The sequence below is a fragment of the Simochromis diagramma genome, unplaced genomic scaffold, assembly GCF_900408965.1.
Source record: "Simochromis diagramma unplaced genomic scaffold, fSimDia1.1 OVJJ01000334.1, whole genome shotgun sequence".
Classification (NCBI taxonomy): domain Eukaryota; kingdom Metazoa; phylum Chordata; class Actinopteri; order Cichliformes; family Cichlidae; genus Simochromis; species Simochromis diagramma.
Window position 1 is genome coordinate 7,216,784 of NW_024386764.1, and position 19,293 is coordinate 7,236,076.

Consider the following 19,293-nt stretch of genomic DNA (forward strand, 5'->3'; position numbering starts at 1 on the left):
AAGAGAGGCTTGAATTAATTTATGAAATGACAAAGAAAAACAATGCAAAGATAATTGCAGATAAAATGAATAAAACGTTCTCTAGCCGAAGAGTTGAAGTGGTCAGCCTCTGCCCCTCTGTGGGTGAGTTAAAAGAAAGGTGGCCAGCATTATTCACTGAGGCTCAGGTGAGTATGTGTGATAACTTTTCCTTCCCACCAAAAAACATTCATGTTATAACTATGAGATCTGGTCTGTCATTTGAAATGTAATTTTTTTTGTCCCCTTACTTCTTAGCTCATCGAAGAGTTTAGACGCATCACCACAGTTTCTTTGGTGGAGACATTCATGCTGAAACTTGATGAGTACACACCAGGTCTTTTGCAGCTTATGCGTGCCAAAGGAGGAGCTGCTGGTTCCAAGATGAGACCTCTGCTGGACACTTTGAATGACGTATGTTATTTGACTTTTTTCACAAATATGTAATTATGGAGGGCTGCAGTGGGTAGCAAGAAGGTCCTGGGTTCGAATCCCGGCCCAGGGTCTTTATGCATGGAGTTTGCATGTTCTCCCTGTGCATGTGTGGGTTCCCCCCGGGTACTCCGGCTTCCTCCTACAGTCAGAAAACATTACTGTTAGGTTAATTGGTCTCTCTAAATTGTCCTTAGGTTTGAGTGTGTGCATGCATGGTTGTTTATCTTGTCTGTCTCTATGTTGCCTTGTGATTGACTTTCCAGGGTGTACCCAGCCTCTCACCTGTTGAAAGCTGGAGATAGACATCAGCCACGTTTTTGTTTTTAATTCAGTCTTAATGTAAGTAAATCACTCGACTTAGTCTTTTCACCAAATTGTATCTCCCTACAGACACAGAGCATTGAGAAGAAAAGGGATCTCCTTATCTGCTGCCTCATTAGCTACCTCGGGGAAAGACAAGAAGATCTTTTTCATGACTGCCAGGTATGTCATATTGATAACAGATTACTTATTAACTCAAGGGATCCTAATGTTCTTCTCTCCTGTCCTCTCCTATCCCCTGTTCTCCCCTTCTCCATTCATCTTCTGTCCACTCCCCTCTTTAGATCAACTGAAATATATTGAAAAAGCATCTTAAATAAAATAAAACGTGTGTATGCTTTTTGTTTCTTTCTTTTTAACACGAAGGAATGTGAGGATTACACAGACAATATGATGAAGGTGATCGTGATCCACAGCATCATGGCTGAGGAGGATCCATCAGATGTGTCCATTGTGATTGAGGGAAACCAAGTGATGGAGGGATGTGGAAGCCGAACAAAGGCATGTGTACTGCTGATGGGACTGATATATGCCCTCAACCTCGAATATCTGAAGGAGCTGCAGAACACATTTGATACTTTTCAAAAGCTGTTTTTGGAACTTGACGGGGCAAAACTACTGAAAAAGGTCCACAGCCTCAAAAATAAGGTTATGCAATGCACACACATTTCGCCTCTTGTTCCCAGAGAATCTTTTGTCCAGACATAGCTTGATGGAGCTGTAATTTTTCTTCTGACAGCAAGCACACAAACTATTGAATGTTGGTGTTAGTGTTCTGTTCTATCTATACATATGTTTGATAACGTACATGCACAGAAACAACCTTGTAGAGTTTCTGTATGTGCTTTTGGCTTTTAAAATGGACTAAGTGGCCTTTGAAAGTGTTGTCTGCATTAGCTGTTGTGTTGCACTTTATTCTGTGTTTTTATGGAATAAAAACATTGAGATGATGAACCATTTGAATATCTTTTTGGGGTGGGGGGGGGGGGGGGGTACATTTTACCTTATATGAATAGGTAATGTTTATCAACTGATAATAATTAATTTTTATTAGTAATTATCAGGTATTACCAACTAGCGAACAAGAGATAATTTTACCTAATTTCAATGAGTCAGTAGCTGTTGAATGTATACATAAATATGGGGTAAATTTTACCCAATTTAATAAAGTATTTCATAGCTTTTTATTGAAGCTATTTTATACACAATATATTGAACTAAATCTACCCCAAAAAAGTCAATGCAAATTGTTACCTCGGATTTATTGGGTAAATTCTATAGATAACTTCTTACAGTGTATTAGGCGGATAGGACGATAATTTGAAAATTTGGCTACATCCCCTTTGTTCTTACATATGGGTATGGTGATGCTGGTTGTACAGACCTTCGGGACTTCCCCTGTGCTGATAATGTTGTTGAACAATTCTATCAGGGTGGCTGCTCCCACTCGTCCGAGAAGCTTCCAGACTTCGGTTGGGATATCGTCTGGTCCAGTTGCTTTTCCATTTTTCATCTTCTTGATAGCCGTTTACAATCACATGACACCCAGGGGAGATGACGGGAGGCAAAGACATCACTGAACAACACAAGGGGCAAGCGAGACCTAAACACAGGGAAGTCTACAGACTCACACAGAAAACAGGACTCATAAACAAGGAGACATAGAAGAAACGGAAACCAAAACTCAACTAAGACAAACTAATAATAATACTAGAACTTAACATTATCTCATAAGTAATCAAAAATACAAAATAGCTCAACTGCTCCCTTAACTAAGAATAACACACGGACATTATTTTAATATTCTAAATTAGCAATACCAAATAAACCTAAATATGTTGGGTCACAGACCCAGCCCCCTGATGACATCTGCAGTGAATGTGATCTCTTCTCTTTTTTCCTCAGCTCTCTATAACAGGAGGTAAAACTGAAATTATTAAAGAGATGCATGTCATTGATACATTTATAAATTTGATTATGATTAAATTATGAATGTCATTTTCCTTTTGATATAGTTTATTGGTAGTTAATTCATGAATAATAGCTTTTATTGAATGACAAAACTATTAATGAATAATAGCTTAATTATTGTTCACTGATTGAATCCTGCAGAGGAGACATCTTTTTTTTTTTTTTTTAAATGCCTGCAACCAGTACAAATGTGGTAAATAATTCGTGGACAAGCATTTGGCAAAGTTTATAAGCTGGGTGTGGTCTACCAGGAAACAGAAAGTTATGATTCTGCCATGTAAAAACATGCTGTGGTACTGTGCTTCTTGTTCTTGAGATTGTTATTATTATTATCAATCCGGTGAAATGAACTAAAATGCAATAAAAACATCAGACACTGTGTTTTATAGATACTGTGTCCAACTAGAAGATGTTTAAGATATCTTCTAGTTGGACACTTTCAGTTTAAGTTCTTTGGAAAGCAGAAATGAGAGTTAAAGTTTATATGAATCGAATTTACACGGAACTGATTATCCTCTTCCTAGGCGAAACGTCTCATCCCATGTGATACTGTAACCAATACGCCTACTCACCAAAGAATGAGTGAAGCAATATGGATAACAGCATAGGACAATTTACTTAGGGTCTGATGGCAATTTACCATCGGTGTCCAGCACTTTAAAGGATTGATGGACTGGAGCACATCTGTCCTTAACATACCCTCTTAAACATCAGCTTGACACTGATACATCAAAGGAAACTTAACCGACTCTAAGTGCAAATGTTTCAACCTGAACAACTTAAAACTTCTCTGGGATACAATGTAAACAAAGACAAGAAGAAGAAAAGAAAAAAATATTTTCATCAATAGCCACTTCTAACCAGGAGACAAGTGAATATATTATGTAAAGAGTCTTTTTTCGCAGTCCTGGGGTTGTAACACCACAACCTCCTCAGTCCGTAATCAGAGAGTGTCTATTTGACAATAACCAAAATGTCTTTGGATAGTCTTTGTGAATGCAAACAAAACAAAACAAAAAAAACCAATGGTGTTAGCTGGCCAGCAAAATAAAGAGTGTATGGCACTGAGTGCGGGCGTGTGTGTGAGTACTTCGGTCCAAATAATCAAGGTCTGGATGGATGAATGGATGGCAGCCGCTTGTCCTTTAATGGCACCAGCGAAACAGCACAGCAGCGAGGCAGCACAGCAGCAAGGCGTCTGGCAGGAGAACGAACAATAGTCTTTTTTTAAGGCTACTGCAGAAGGAGATATTCCCCGCTAGCTCACCCAAGCTTGCTCTCTGGCACAGCTACAAGCCACGTGAGCTCATAACCCCACAGTGACATACGAACTTGGCTACCAACGTCCGCTTAGCATGGCGGCTAATTGTCGAGCTTGCTAGCTTATCCCCGATTAGCAATTAGCACCTTAATAACCATTACTACACATCACATCATAGATAACACATGGAATAGTATAATATACATACGAAACAGATTTTTACCTGGCAGGAAAACGAACAATAGTCGTTTTTTATTGTAAATGGTAAATGGCCTGTATTTATATAGCACTTTACTAGTCCCTAAGGACCCCAAAGCGCTTTACATATCCAGTCATCCACCCATTCACACACACATTCACACACTGGTGATGGCAAGCTACATTGTAGCCACAGCCACCCTGGGGTGCACTGACAGAGGCGAGGCTGCCGGACACTGGCACCACCAGGCCCTCTGACCACCACCAGTAGGCAACGGGTGAAGTGTCTTGCCCAAGGACACAACGACCGAGACTGTCCAAGCCGGGGCTCGAACCGGCAACCTTCCAATTACAAGGCGAACTCCCAACTCTTGAGCCACGATCGCCCTTTTTGAAGGCTACTGCAGAAGGAGATATTCCCCGCTAGCTCACCCAAGCTTGCTCTCTGGCACAGCTACAAGCCACGTGACCTCATAGCCCCTCCCGCTAGGATGTACTACCACATTCGACTGTCGTAAAGCAGTCGCAAACCAATAGCAATAAAAAAAACTCAAAATCATTGAAGAACATTTTATAACTGAACACCCAATATACATATATACATATATACTGAATATCACACAATATCAGATAACCAAATTAACACTGGGTTACATCCACCCCTGCTTAAAGTGTGACGTCCCCGTCACTATCACCTGACAGAGATTGCACTAACCTAGCAATCTGTTGCTGTAATGACAGGAAAGTTATTGAGCAATGCAAGTGTCATCGGCGCATTGAAACTGTGATGCTTACAATCGACTTTGTAGCCGACCTGATAGTCACTGAGGTAAGCCGGTGGCACTCTCCTCCTTTGTGGCCTACCACATGTTGGGGCTGGGCTGAACACCTCCTCAGCGTTTGCTGTCTCCGATCCTGTCAGATCTAGAATGAATTCAGGTGCCCCAGGATTCAGAGGATACTGTGGCTGGGACGCCTCCTGTTCTCCCAGAACATCCCTTTGATCCGCCAACAAGTCATTGTCAGGAAATTGGCTGGATGTAAAGTTTATTTCCTCATCTTGCCCAAACTCCTCCTTCAGCTGAGTTTCTTCTGTGTTGCTCCCTGCATCTGCTCTCACGAGAGGTTGAACCGAACTGGTTAGCACATCCTGACTGTCACATTGTAGGTTAACCGGTAGGAACCCACAGGGAAGCAGTGAAGTTCTCCCATAACACTGTGGACACCGTTTTCGCTGTCTGATCTCTTGTGGGATATGCCTGTGCATATTTTGTAAAATGATCAGTCAGTACTAGGATGTTCCTGGTGTCTCTCGAATCGGGTTCTATTGTCAGAAAATCTATGCACACTAACTCAAGGGGACCACTGACTTTGATGTTGACAAGTTTAGAGGCTTTCTGCACTCGTGCCTTTCGTTTCACACACCTCTCACATGTTTTACATTTGTTCTCAATGTAGCTAGCCATTTTTGGCCAGTAAAACCTCGCTCTAGCCAGTTCTAAGGTTCTCTCAATACCCATGTGACCTGTCTCGTCATGAACACCTTGGAAGGCTCTCTCTCGATGGCTATCAGGGATGACAAGTTGATGGAAGGCCTCCCCCTTTTGATCAAAAACTCTACGGTATAGCACCCCCTCAACTAGAAGTAACTTGGATTTCTCCCGTAAAAACAGAACCACCTCAGGTTCCTCAGACTTTCTGTCAAAAGTCTCATCCCCAGTCTCTAAAATGCCTATGATGCGGGCTAAAGAGCTGTCATTTCTCTGTAACTGATACCAGTCCACCATAGACATTCCTGGTAGGGCTGACTGGCCAGGTATGGGGACCGGATCCTCAAGGTCATCAGGAACCGCACTGTCATTGCACAAGAGTGTTTCCACGGCAGGGATTACAGTGTCGACTGTCTGTGTGCCTTCACCTAAGATCGTGTTGACATTGACACTATGACGCTTACACACAGTACTCATTGCCTCCCCATCGAGAACTTTAAACTCCTCAGGGGACAAGCTAGCACATTCCAGCATGCTGGAGATTCTTCTGTCTGTCTCCAGGGACTCCTCGTCCTCCTCTGAGGGTCCATGAGGCCTCCTAGAGAGCCCGTCAGCATCAGTGTTATGTTGGCCAGATTTGTAGTGTATGTCAAAGTTGTAAAGCGACAGAGCAGCAAGCCATCTGTGACTTGTAGCATCAAGCTTCGCACTGGTCAACACATATGTCAAAGGGTTGTTATCAGTCAGCACCTTGAAATTAGCCCCATACAAATAATCATGGAACGTCTCTCTTACTGCCCACTTGAGGGCGAGAAATTCTAATTTATGTACAGGGTAATTCTTTTCGCTTTTGGAGAGGCCACGACTAGCATAAGCTACTACTCGAGTCTGGCCGTCTTGAACCTGATACAATGCTGCCCCCAGGCCTGACATACTTGCATCTGTGTGTAGTACGTACGGGAGCTGCCAGTTGGTGAAAGCCAGAACAGGTGCTGAAATCAGTTTTTCAACAATAAGGCCAAAAGCAGCCTGGCAGGCAGGGGTCCATTTTGCCCCGAGTGAGGGTGACTTTGTTCGTGGCCAATGTTTTTGGCCTTTATGCCTGGGGGCTAGTTCTCCCTTTAACAAGTCATTAAGAGGCCTGACAATGCAAGAATAATCCCTCACAAACCGCCTGTAATACCCCGTGAAACCTAGGAATGACCGAAGCTCTTTGGCAGTTTGTGGGCATGGCCAGTCTTTCACAGCAGTAAATTTGTCTGGGTCAGGCTGGATCCCCTGGGCAGATATTACATACCCCAGATATTTCACAGAGGTTTGGAAGAACTTGCATTTAGAAGGGGATAACTTCAGACCAAACTCAGCAATGCGCTTAAGGACCTTCATCACCCGCTCTTCATGCTCTTCCAGTGAGTTGGAGAAGATTATGAGGTCATCTAGAAATGCAACAACCTCCTGGAGGTGAATTCCCTCCATCACTTTCTCCATGGTCCGTTGAAACGTGGCAGGGGAGTTAGTCAAGCCTTGAGGCATCCTCCGAAATTGCCATGTTCCAAACGGCGTTGTAAATGCTGTCTTGGGTCGATCACATGGCTCAACTTCAAGTTGATAGTACCCGCGTTTAAGATCTAAAACAGTGAACCATTTTGAACCAGAGAGCAGAGTGAACGTCTCCTCTATACGAGGCAATGGGTATGCGTCCTTTTTGGTGAGGTTGTTTAGTCTCCGATAATCTACAACCATTCGCAGTTCCCCATTCTTTTTCCTAACAAGCACTACTGGAGAGGCATAGGGGCTATGTGACTCCTCTATAATGCCTGCTGCCAAAAGGTCTTGGAGGTGTCTTTTCAAGTCATTGAAATCAGCGGGTGAAACACGTCTTGTCCGCTCTTTGAATGGGACATGAGGTTCTAACTGAATGCGATGACTGACCCCCGTCACACTACCAACGTCAAGATCATGTTTCGAGAAAGCATCTGATGCTTCTTTGACAATTCTAGCCTGTATGTGCTCTTTAAATTGTGGTGATATCGGGCTGTCCCCAAAATCAAGGCCAAGAGGCACAGCAGATTGGCTACCGTCCTCGCTATGAGAAGTTACAGTGGGGCAAAAAAGTATTTAGTCAGCCACCGATTGTGCAAGTTCCCCCACTTAAAATGATGACAGAGGTCAGTAATTTGCACCAGAGGTACACTTCAACTGTGAGAGACAGAATGTGGAAAAAAAAATCCATGAATTCACATGGTAGGATTTGTAAAGAATTTATTCGTAAATTAGGGTGGAAAATAAGTATTTGGTCACCTCAAACAAGGAAAATCTCTGGCTCTCACAGACCTGTAACGTCTTCTGTAAGAAGCTTTTCTGTCCCCCACTCGTTACCTGTATGAATGGCACCTGTTTAAACTCATCAACTGTATAAAAGACACCTGTCCACAGCCTCAAACAGTCAGACTCCAAACGCCGCCATGGCCAAGACCAAAGAGCTTTCGAAGGACACCAGGAAAAGTATTGTAGACCTGCACCAGACTGGGAAGAGTGAATCTACAATAGGCAAGCAGCTTGGTGTGAAAAAATCAACTGTGGGAGCAATCATCAGAAAATGGAAGACATACAAGACCACTGATAATCTCCCTCGATCTGGGGCTCCACGCAAGATCTCATCCCGTGGGGTCAAAATGATCATGAGAACGGTGAGCAAAGATCCCAGAACCACACGGGGGGACCTGGTGAATGACCTGCAGAGAGCTGGGACCAAAGTAACAAAGGTCACCATCAGTAACACACTACAACGGCAGGGAATCAAATCCCGCAGTGCCAGACGTGTTCCGCTGCTGAAGCCAGTGCATGTCCAGGCCCGTCTGAAGTTTGCCAGAGAGCACATGGATGATACAGCAGAGGATTGGGAGAATGTCATGTGGTCAGATGAAACCAAAGTAGAACTTTTTGGTATAAACTCAACTCGTCGTGTTTGGAGGAAGAACAATACTGAGTTGCATCCCAAGAACACCATACCTACTGTGAAGCATGGGGGTGGAAACATCATGCTATGGGGCTGTTCTTCTGCCAAGGGGACAGGACGACTGATCCGTGTTAAGGACAGAATGAATGGGGCCATGTATCGTGAGATTTTGAGCCAAAACCTCCTTCCATCAGTGAGAACTTTGAAGATGAAACGAGGCTGGGTCTTCCAACATGACAATGATCCAAAACACACCGCCCGGGCAACAAAGGAGTGGCTCCGTAAGAAGCATTTGAAAGTCCTGGAGTGGCCTAGCCAGTCTCCAGACCGCAACCCCATAGAAAATCTGTGGCGGGAGTTGAAAGTCCGTGTTGCTCGGCGACAGCCCCAAAACATCACTGCTCTCGAGAAGATCTGCATGGAGGAATGGGCCAAAATACCAGCTACTGTGTGTGCAAACCTGGTAAAGACCTATAGTAAACGTTTGACCTCTGTAATTGCCAACAAAGGTTATGTTACAAAGTATTGAGTTGTATTTTTGTTATTGACCAAATACTTATTTTCCACCCTGATTTACGAATAAATTCTTTACAAATCCTACCATGTGGATTCATGGATTTTTTTTTCACATTCTGTCTCTCACAGTTGAAGTGTACCTCTGGTGCAAATTACTGACCTCTGTCATCATTTTAGGTGGGGGAACTTGCACAATCGGTGGCTGACTAAATACTTTTTTGCCCCACTGTAGCAGGGAATGTGCCTGCAGAGGAGCATCTTTGGGCTGGGGGTTCAGATCAGAGAGTGCAACGGGAACTGCCCAATCAATGGGGGAGCACTCAGCAATAGCTGTCCCAGGATACAGTGTGATGCCCCGCCGAGAGGCATTTTTGACCGCAACTTTAAACTTACAGTGGGACATAGGTTTTACATCAACTATCTGGTCATAGATGATAAGCCCCCCTGGTGTGGGTGTGTCCTCCGAGCTACACATAAGAGCCTGAAATTTATCGCTCCCAGGTTTAGTGTGGCAGATGGGTTTCAAAGTATACACCTCACCTGGTTTCAAATGCACCGGTACCTTGCTGGAGAGTGCAACACGGAGGGCTTTGACCTCGTCTGCTTGGGGGTCAGCCTGTTTGAAACATTCGGTATATGCCATGACCCAGTTGGTGTCAATGGGTAGAGTCTGCAGGAACTTTGCTCCACCCTTTTTTTGACAGTCTTGTATCATGGGACCTAACACATTTGTGCCCAGAAGAAGAGAAAACTTATCATTGTATGATTGATCTGGACTAACTAATGCTAGGATGTTGAAACACTCGTCTGTGCCACAAGCACTTTCAGGGAACTGAACTTTAGCCTCAATGTACCCCACATATGGTACCTTTTGTCCAGCCGCACCTTCGATGTCTAGTACCTCTTTTATAGAGAACAGTTCTCTATGAGAAAGATAGCGAGAATAGAATGACTCCGATATTATTGACACTTGGGACCCGGTGTCAATTAAACACCGACACGGAACTTGATCTAACCATGCTAAGCCATCACAAGGCTCCCCAATTAGACCCTGGGGAAACTGGGAAGGCACCGTTGGAGCTGGGGCTTCGTACATGCACTGGCTTGAAGACTTGGAACTGCTCTGACCATCAGCTCCTGCTCGTTCCACAGCAGGAGCTCCTACTGGTTTAAAGGCAAGTTGGACTGTGGACTATTCTGTCGTTGAGCCATTGAACACTGGCTTTGCCCAGCACTGTGCCTTTCACACAATTTCTTTTGCACTAATATGGCATTGGTTGGGTTTGAACATTGTGGCAGCATATGTGAATCCTCCCCACAATTATAGCAATATTTCCCAACCCTTTTATGATCACCAGGTAGCCTAGCAGGAGTTGGTGGAGCTGGATTGTGGAATTTGGTTCTGTGCGATAGCTTCTGCCTAGTTTTATCACTTTTGGGAGACTGAGAATTTGCTGCAGATGAGCTGTTCATTAGCTCTGCTTCTAGCTGCCTGATTCTTTCCTCCAGTTGCTCTCTGGTACAAGCATCCAGAGCTGTGGGAGGTGTGCCAGAAGGCCTGCCGTCATCTGTGGCTACGAGTGTTCGAGCCTGCACTTTAGTTGAGGTGCCGCTCATGTAACGTCTCCTGCGCATTTCTTTTAATTGACTCTCTTTCTCATGCATTCTGATTTTAAAAAGCAGCTCTGAGAAAGTGGGAATAACATGATGGGCAGATCCCACTATTTCTTTTAGATGCAGAGTGGCAATTAGAGAGTCATCCCAGCAACCTCTGAGGAACTGCTTTAGTAGCTGAACATAGAAATCACTTCTAGGTATGCCGTTACCGTCAACAACCTCCTGCAGCAACGTCTGGAGTCGGCGCAAGTAATCAGATGCCTTTTCTCCACTATTCTGATGAGTCTCTAGGTACTGGATATACAGCTCTTCACCTCCAGTGACATTGCCATAAGCCTTGTTGAGCTCATCGAGGTAGTCTTTTGGTGGTGCTTGAGACCCAATAGAAAGGGCCACATTCAAAGCAGGGCTAGCCAAGCTATCGAGAAAAACATGGCGCTGCTGCCCTTCGGAAAGGGTAGAGTCATTTAGTACCTGTTTAGCTCTAAGTCGCCATACCCTGTACTCTACCTCATTAGGGGGTTTTGGAGAATTTCCTGAAAATGAGCGGAGCTCAAAAGCAGAGGGAGTGTGCATGGGCGAGTCATGTTTTACAATGTGCTCCACGATAACTCTCTGAATCTCCGCTGGCACAGGATCAACAAGCAGGGAGTCCGCATTAAGTGCCTGTTTAGCCTTGGGCGCATGGCTATCTTCACAGGCGGCAGATGACCTGGGACCGGATGTGGACTGAGCTTTAACTCCCAAGGCAGGAGTTGAGGTAGCTAACCCCTTATATGTATCATTTTTCCCACACATGTGGCTCACTGCAGCCTGATTTAAAGTCATGGGGCTCACATTATATGCTAATGCCAGTTCGTTTACTTGTTCTCTGAAACTAGCAGTCACATCATCAATTGCTCGAGCAAGGAGGACCACATCATGCGCCAGGTGAAAACTGTCAGGTCCCGGAGGACAGTACTCATCTATCTGAATAACCTCCCAACACTCCCCATCTGCTGAATGTTCTCCATCTAAGAGCATTGGGGTAATGGACTCAGTGAACTGACACAAAATAGTCTCCCTGACACTATCTATTTGTTGAATTTTGACAACGTGATCCAGCAAAGCGAATGCTCTTTGCACCTCTTGTAGTTTAATCTTGGCTTTAGCCCCTTTTAACAAAACACTGTACTCTGGATCAAAACCATACCTGTCACAAAACTCCATAGTCTCTCTCTGCAAAGCAGTAGATGAATTCGCAGATGTCTGTGAATCAGGATAACGTTAGTGATGCGCTCCAGTCCATGTTCGGGCGCCAATTTTTCCTACTACTTTTAGTTGTAACCAATCCGTCTACTCACCAAAGAATGAGTGAAGCAATATGGATAACAGCATAGGACAATTTATTAGGAGCCGCTTGTTCTTTAATGGCACCAGCGAAACACTACAGCAGTAAGGCAGCACGCAGCAAGGCGTCTGGCAGGAGAACGAACAATAGTCTTTTTTTAAGGCTACTGCAGAAGGAGATATTCCCCGCTAGCTCACCCAAGCTTGCTCTCTGGCACAGCTACAAGCCACGTGAGCTCATAACCCCACAGTGACATACGAACGTGGCTACCAACGTCCGCTTAGCATGGCGGCTAATTGCCGAGCTTGCTAGCTTATCCCCGATTACCGATTAGCACCTTAATAACCATTACTACATATCACATCATAGCTAACACATGGAATAGTATAATATACATACGAAACAGATTTTTACCTGGCAGGAGAACGAACAATCCGATTGTTCAGTCTGACGTCACTAGCTGTGTCTGGACCTAAACTCCGCTGCAGGTCCATATATCAAACGATCACTATGGCATTACTGAGAGTTGAAAAACTGTCTAAAGTCTTTCAACTTTAATAAAATGATCAGCATTCTGCTCTACCAGGTGTAACAATTGAGTTTAACATCCAGGGATCCATGAAAACGGAATTTATGACATTTAACGGAGTTAGCGACGTTTGTAGGGTTACTGAAGTTTGGCTAGCTGGTATATAATGATGTGCTACGTGACCGCTAGCGACACAGCTATGTTAGCATAATATAAACAAGCTAACTTTTTTTTCCACTCGATAAAAGTTAACGTGAGTGTTCTCGGTGGTCAGGAACAAATGTAATCGCATGGCAGGATGCTGTAAAAGGACCAAACTTCAGCCAGGAGAACAACTGAGATAATCCATCCACAATACGAGGTTAGTCATTCATATACTGCTGCATGGGATGGGCTGTAGCTACATCCTAAGGTTTTGTGAAGATTATGAGTAAAACATATGTTATTTTATGATCCTAGTCAAGGTAGTTGAATTATGTTAACAGCTGTAGAACATATATTATCCTTTAGTTCAGATGGTGTGCTGTGTATGTAGTCTAGTTCTCATTATACTTTTGAGTTAACAGAACATATTCACATATTAGTTTATTAGTTAAATGTGCATCACTCTGTATCCTTGATCTGCTGTGACTGTCTCACACTGTGTGTTCCTGGCATGTTTTATTGCTGAATCATGAGGAGAAAGGAGACTCTGTGTCTAGGCCAGAAGAGATAAGTCACATTCTATACCCCCACCTTTGTAGAAAGACAGGGAGGCAAGGTCAGGAACCAGTCTCGCTAAGAAGTAGAAAAACATGTGAAGATGTAGCTTTTATGACTAGGTGGGGGCTGTCAGAAGCTATAAAAGTCTGTGAAAATCGCCACCATTTCGAGAGACATGTGCCTGACCCTCTGGTTGCATCTCTCTCCCGTCCGGACGTCTTAATGCTCTTTGTGTTGAATTGTATGGAAATAAATGATTGTTGATTGAGCATTTATACACCGAGTATTGTCCTTCCTTCAGCCCAAAGATTCAAAGAATTGGGTGATTTCAACAGTTTTAAAAACTGAGCTTAAATAAATGATTAGCGGTAATAAAAGCTGAGGGAGGTCAACAGTGATCACTGACTGTTTTAGGAGCTTTTTGAGATCAAATAGAAGAAAATACATAACATTAAACATGTTAACAACACAAAAGCCATATTAAACGCAGACTACTTTAGGCCCGGAAGTAGGATTCGTCGCGTCATCACTGAACAACCGGATAGTCTTTTTTTAAGGCTACTGCAGAAGGAGATATTCCCCGCTAGCTCACTCAAGCTTGCTCTCTGGCACAGCTACAAGCCACGTGACCTCATAGCCCCTCCCGCTAGGATGTACTACCACATTCGAGTGTCGTAAAGCAGCCGCAAACCAATAGCAATAAAAAAAACCTCAAAATCATTGAAAAACATTTTATAACTGAACACCCAATATACATATATACATATATACTGAATATCACACAATATCAGATAACCAAATTAACATTGGGTTACAATACCACGTGAAAAAGTGAGAATGTTTAATTTTCTGTTGCAACCGGCAGTAAAACATCACTACTTTCACGTCTAGTGTTATTGTTTCCACTCGAAAGTAGTAAAATGACTGCCCCAAGTATAGTTAAACCTGCTAAATTCAAACTCGACCTCAAAAAACAAGAAACAACATCGCCATGTGATGGAAGGGAAGACAGCAGAGAAGGAAAGGATCATGACTACGTAGCAATGGACGTAGCAGCGATGAGCAAAAGGGAACGGGGCAACGATTCGGTTCCATCTACACCTTGTAAGAAGCCTGCAGAAAAGAAAGCTAAGTCAGCAGAGATAAGTGAAAGTGACGAAGTCTCCAATGCTACTATATTAAAAGCGATTCTAAACCTTGAAAAAAGAGTGGACGAGCAGCTAGCTGACCTGAGTGTGCAATGCAAGCAAGCTAGTACGATGCTAGCCAGCCTTGCCAAAGTGGTTCAGTTCAACTCGGAGGAGGTGAAAGAATGTAAACAACAGGTTAAAGAGTTGGAGAGACGAAACGAGCAGTTGACCAAAGATAACTACGATCTCAAGGAGAGAGTGAGAGAGCAAGAAAGGTACAAAATGAGGTGGTGCCTCCGGATTAAAGGATTAGAAGAGAAAAGAGATGAAGATGTCAGATCGCTGGTTATTGGAATTCTTGGCAAGATCGCACCTGATATGATATCAAAGCTTGAAGAATCTGTGGATGTGGTGCATAGAGTTGGGAAGAAGATTGAGAACAAGGTCCGACATATCATCATTCTGTTTGCTCTGAGACACGTGAAATAGGAGATTTGGCGTCGCACCAAAGATTCGGCTGTCTGTAAGAACGGGGGTTTCCACTTCGCTGAGGTACTGCCGCGGGAAGACTGGGAAGAGAGGAGGCGGCTGTGGCCGCAAATTGAACAAGCCAGACGGGCTGGGAAACGGGCCTTTTTCCGGGGTCCTCATGGATACATCGAAGGACGGAGGATCATTGACGTTGAATGAAAGACTTGATGTAAGACTGTATACAGTGGAATATTATTAATGGGACAAAAGAGTTCTACTTAAAGTTAAAGGTTATTAGTCACTGAGTTGGTGACAAGTGTTACAATTTAAACTCATATTTATATTTTTTTTCTTTTCTTTTTTTTTAAAAAAAGTTATTTTCTTAGCATATTCTTGTTATGGTTCACTCAAAAATTTCTTTTGATTCATTAAACGTTCGGGGTTTGAAGGAAATTGTTAAGAGAAAGGCACTTTTTTTTATTTTGCAAGGGGCAAAAATGTCACTGTCTGTTTTAACAAGAAACTCACTCTGTGGATGCCGATGTTACCTTTTGGGCTAATCAGTGGGGAGACAAGATTCTTTTCAGTCATGGATCTAACAGATCTGGAGGTGTGGCGATTTGTTTTAATAAGTTCCCAGGGGAGATTATAACATATAAAGCTGATAGTGGGGGTCATTGGTTAACTGCAGTCTTGAAGAGCGAAGGTATATTTCTAATTGTTACAAATCTTTATGGACATAATAACGAAGGTCAAAATAAAAGTCTATTGGAAAATCTAACAAATGTTATTTCAGAGTTTAAAGTTATGTACCCCACAGATTACATCCTAGTAGGAGGAGACTGGAACATGACACCAGATGAATGGATGGACAGATGGCCTCCTCGCTTAGGAAGGAGGCAACAGAATAACATTATTGAGAACTTTTCTAGTGATAATAATTTTACAGACATTTGGAGAAGTTTGAATCCTGGAGTTAAGAATTATTCATGGTTTAAACCTAATGGAGAAAGCAGGTCAAGAATTGATTATTGGTTAGTCAGCGATGACATTTTGAGATGTACTTCACAATCTAAAATCTCCAAAGCACCCCTATCTGATCACTGTTTCATTGATCTTGTCTTAGAACCAACAACACTCTAAGAAATAAAATGTTGCATTTACTCCACCCAGTTATGTCAACCGGTTCCACATAACTGGGTTAGTGAAATATAAAATGTATGATACACTTAATTTGAACAACAAATTTTAAGTACATCTGTCAAGCTTTGGCTAATTAAATGCAAATCACAAGAATGGTGTTGTATTAACTAAATATCATAATGTTGATCTAACTAACATGTTGACTTAAATTGACAACACTAAATAAAATCTACTCAACCAAAACAAGCCCTACTTACTCTATAAAATAAGATGTTGCATTTACTCCACCCAGTTATGTCAACCGGTTCCACACAACTGGGTTAGTGAAATCTAAAATGTATGACGCATTTAATTTGAACAACAAATTTTAAGTACATCTGATAAATTGACTAACCCTAAACGAGCTCTAATGAAACTATAGGATTAAATTACTTACTCTATTTAAAGTAAATTGAATAAATCAAACACAATTTTATTCAGTTAACCCAACTTTAATAACACTTGGTGTAAAATGTGCTGAAGCAAACTTTGAGCTGTTCAAAATTCTAGATCAATGCCTTTTTCCTAAACAAAAATATCTTCACATATATGCAAGTGCATATTAAGTACAGGAAGACATAATGCAGAATGTTAAAATCAAGTTATTAAAACTGGAAAGTGTTGTGATTCCAACATTTTTAACATTAACATGACTTAATTTAAACTTGCTTCGGGTACAATGGAAAACTCACAATACAGTCCTATAAACAACAAGTAGAAATGACTTTAGTGGCATTTTTGTCCATATTTAAAAAACCTTTTTTTTTTTTTTTCAAAACTTAAAATGAAGTCCAAACTTAGGAGCAGTCTTGTTCAATGTAGCTGGATGGTGGTAAAAGTTCAGCATGAACAAAGCATGCCAAAAAGTATGAGGCATTGCAGAAGTTCTTGCGGAAATCAAACTGAACAGTTTATAAAGTGCAAGGAGAGGGTTTGAGAATCTTGTAACCAGTTCAGTGTCCTCTATAGTTCAGTGCAGGCTGTTTCACTCAAGCAGTTTTTTTTTCAGAACTTGCACCTTCATGGATAGGTTGTTCCCATCCAACTCTATCAGCACCTTCTGAAGAAATTCAAATATGTATTTCAGGTGCTTTGGGTACCTCAGATTTAGACTGTAGATTAGTCCAAGCAGGAGGGCACACCCCTTTGCCACATCACTAAGAGCTTTCAGCACAGTGTATCCTTCTATGATGACACCAATGTCCTCAGGTGTATCTGCAGAGTCTGCTCCTTCATGTCTGACAACACAGACTCCTAAAGTCAGCTGCTCCGTTTCTCTTCTTGCACTAAGATCGACATCCTTAAAATGAAAACAAAGGGGGGGGGGGGAAGCTAATTGCATATAGATACATATGAACAAATAAGCCCACCTTCAATTTACTATCCCAAATTAAAAACAAACAAACAAACAAACTGATCTTTCCCCTTTTCTAACTTACCAAGAATTCCTTGAACAGGTCATCTGGCTTTTTATTTAAGTAGACACAGATAGTTTTTAGAACGCATTCCCGTCGAACATCAATGCTGATATTCTGGTGGAGATAAGAACTCAATGTGAGACAAGATTTTGGTTCTTTTCCACTTCTTCCCAAACCAAAGTCAAAAATATTAACAGATGAGTGATTAGCGATGAGTAATTAAACAATGTTTGACAACTCACATTAGTGACATTCAGTGAGGTTAATGATTGGTTAGGCACTGACTCTTCTGAGTCAGATCAACAAATATATGAACACAAAACTAGAAGCTTTTCAATTTTGACAATACATGAAAGCTTTCACTTTTGCTTTAATCAATTCTAGACTGTTCAACAATATAATTATTAATTGTACCCCTAAAAATGTTAAAATGAAATAGAAGATTAGAACTCGGCAATATGGATTCAAAATCCTATCACAATATTTTCTGGTATTTATTACGATAACAAGAGTTACAATAAAAGATAACAGTAACCACAACCACATCTGAGCCACTTTTGTTGCATCAGATAAATGCATGTCTTACACTTTAATCACTGATATTAACACTAAACCAGATATCAACACGGGGTAGAATTCCTTCAAACAATGTAGCAACTTATTTGATGCATGTTTCTAAAATACACTATACATATATTTCATTCTTCAAACGGATAGGATCGCTGGCGCTCCTGGTGGTCATTACTGACACCAGGGAGCATGCGCGGTAGATGTTGGGAGTAATTTTAAAGCTGCAGTTCTTAGTAGGCAAGTTGCAGCTTAACATGAATCGTAAAACATTTTGGGAAATTACACCGAAGTGGGCCCAATAATATTTGTTAAATGCCTGACTACTAACACCTGTGAGAGGCATACAAGCTAGAATGCTAAAAAAAAAAATTACCAGACATCATTTGTTTTAAAATAAAACATACAGAAGTACTCCCGAAAATGTCGGATGTTTATCATTTAGTACACATTAACCAAATTTGTCATCCTTAAATGGTTGTACTTACCAAATAATCCTCAAATGGCAATGGATTTTATCCAGGCTTCTGAACATGATGCAAGTTTCGGTTGAAAATGGCGGTTGTTCAAACTTCCACACTGCACATGTGCAAACTGAGAAGTACGGAGAGCCTGTTAGGACAATCCTCTTCAAATTAAAGTGCTGTTCATTTTAAATGAACTTTTTACGTTGGATTTAATGTACTGCATATTGTTGTATTGAAATATTGTGTTATTAATTAAAATCAAAACAATATCCTTGTGTTTAGAGTTAAAAATCAATTGGTGACATTAATTTTAACATAAAACGTTTACATAATGCTAGCAACATCAATGTATCATTTCTTAGAGTGAAGGATGAAACGTAGTAGCAGGGGATATTGGAAATTTAATGCCAGCCTTTTAAATAAGGACCAGTATTGTGATAAAATTAGACATATGATTACAGATATAAAAAATGATGACTCAGTAGTGGGTAATATACAGAAGTGGGAATTTATTAAATTCAAAATCAGAGAATTCACTATAAAATTCTGCAAAGAACTGAACAGGGAAAAACGGGAACATGAAAGTAATTTACTTCGTGAAATAACTCAGTGCTGTAGTAAAGAAAAACTAAACGTGCAAGAGAAGAATAAATTGATGGAGTTACAAACTAAATTAGACAATCTTTACCTAGAGAAAGCCCAGGGTGCCTT

At 41.7% G+C, this 19,293-nt stretch overlaps 2 long non-coding RNA genes across 2 annotated transcripts; both read right to left on the minus strand.

The window, feature by feature from the left end:
* Positions 1-3,647: 3,647 nt before the first annotated feature.
* Positions 3,648-4,909, minus strand: LOC120735095. The gene is made up of 2 exons (XR_005696176.1): positions 4,675-4,909; positions 3,648-4,050 (listed from the first exon to the last, which is right to left on the minus strand). It is a non-coding gene; the product is annotated as an uncharacterized LOC120735095 (long non-coding RNA).
* Positions 4,910-16,877: 11,968 nt separating this feature from the next.
* Positions 16,878-18,800, minus strand: LOC120735089. The gene is made up of 3 exons (XR_005696174.1): positions 18,604-18,800; positions 17,570-17,662; positions 16,878-17,430 (listed from the first exon to the last, which is right to left on the minus strand). It is a non-coding gene; the product is annotated as an uncharacterized LOC120735089 (long non-coding RNA).
* Between the last annotated feature and the right edge of the window lie 493 nt (positions 18,801-19,293).